We start from the raw sequence: 1,978 nt of genomic DNA, 5'->3' as shown, positions 1-1,978 counted from the left end.
ATGTTGTGTGTATCGCATAGAATATTACAATAATTTGTGAAAATAAAAATTCTTTCACATTTTTGGAACATTGTCAAAAACACATACACACACACACACACACACACAAACACGCACATACACACTGACATATAAATATACAAATAAACACACACACAAACACACATACAAACGAATACACACAAGCGTACAAACACACGTAAGATAGGCATACATCAGAGGAAAGTGATTTTGTTTGCATAGCCTGATCCTGGGTTCAACTAATTTGATATGCAAACATGTATGTATGTGTGTTTGTGTTTGTGTGTTTGTATGTTTGTTTGTATGTACGTATGTTTGTCTGTATGGGTTTATGTGTGTTTGAGTAGGTTTTATATCCTAGTGTATAGCTGTATGTGTGTGTTTTTTATTAATTTATTATGCGTGTGTAAAATTTGTACTTTGTATATTTGTTCATTTGCTTGTTTGTATGTTTGTTTGTACATGTTTGTATGCTTATTTGTATGTTAGTTTGTATGTTTGTTTGTTAGTTAGTATGTTTGTATTTATGTTTGAGTGTGTTTTTTTTGTATGCACCACGTCAATCTTGGTTGATTTAAACATTTTCGCTCCTTAGTTGGTATGTTAATTCATAAGCATATATGCAGTGCGAATAAACACACACACACACACACACCACACACACACTCATACACACACACAGACAAGCACTCACACACCCACAAACAAGCAAACACACACACACACACAGACAGACACAAGCTGGGAGTTTATCAGTATCGCATAATGCTTTTGAAAGTCTTTTGGTGTTCAAATGCTCTACAAATATTTACGCTAAGCAAACAAAGGCACGCACACACGCACACACACATACGTACGCACATGCAAATAACACACATACATTCAGCAAATCAACAAATTACACACAGACATGTACAAAACAATAAACTACAAATTTGTAGGTGCCCTGACATAACTTTAAATGCGTACCTACACTCATATTACAACCGCAGAAGAAATTACGATGATGAAGATGATGACGATGGTGAGAAAAAAAATGATGCTGATAATGAGTATAATGATAAATTTGAGGCTGACGATGATGACGACGATGACGATGATGATGATGATGGTGATGATGATGATGATGGTGATGATGATGATGATGATGATGGTTATATGTATCCAGTTTACCTGCTTATCGAAGCGTGAATCAATGCTACACAATCCAGGTGAGCTAGTGATGATGGTGAGTCACCATCATCATCTTCTTCATCTTCTTCATCATCATCGTCATCTTCTTCTTTATCATCATCATCTTCTTCATCTCTGTAGTCATAAAAAAGTTCACTATCAATACTCCACTATTATCTTCATCATTATCATCGTTACCATCACCATCGTCGTCATCATCACTATCATCATCGTCATCGTTATCACTACCACTACCACCATCATCATCGTCATCATCACCGTCATCAACAAATATGGCGTCTCAGCAAAACGTGATCACGTGAGGCGTAAATTATCACAAGGAGGAAAAAATGATGATGATGATGATGATGATGAGAATAATGATGTTGATAATGATGACGAGGATGAGAATAATGATGATGATGATGATGATAATGATGTATACGTCGATGTTGTTTTTGAAACCGTTGTAGATGTAGTTTTGTTTTTCTTTGGTGATGATGCAGTTGTTTCTATTGCAACAACAACAACAACAACAATCATGTTACTCTTGTTTCTAATGTTTTTCTACCTTACGATTATTACAAGATGTTATTGATGATGTTGTTGTTGTTGATGATGTTGTTGTTGTTGTTGTTGATGCTGTTGTTGTTGATGATGCTGTTGCTGTTGTTGTTGTTGATGCTGCTGTTGATGTTGTTGTTGATGCTGTTGTTGTTGATGATGCTGTTGCTGTTGTTGTTGTTGATGCTGCTGTGTGTGTGTGTGTGTGTGTGTGTTGTTG

Source organism: Helobdella robusta, assembly GCF_000326865.2.
Source record: "Helobdella robusta unplaced genomic scaffold HELROscaffold_5, whole genome shotgun sequence".
In the NCBI taxonomy this organism is placed as follows: domain Eukaryota; kingdom Metazoa; phylum Annelida; class Clitellata; order Rhynchobdellida; family Glossiphoniidae; genus Helobdella; species Helobdella robusta.
Note: the sequence above shows the minus strand (reverse complement) of the source record.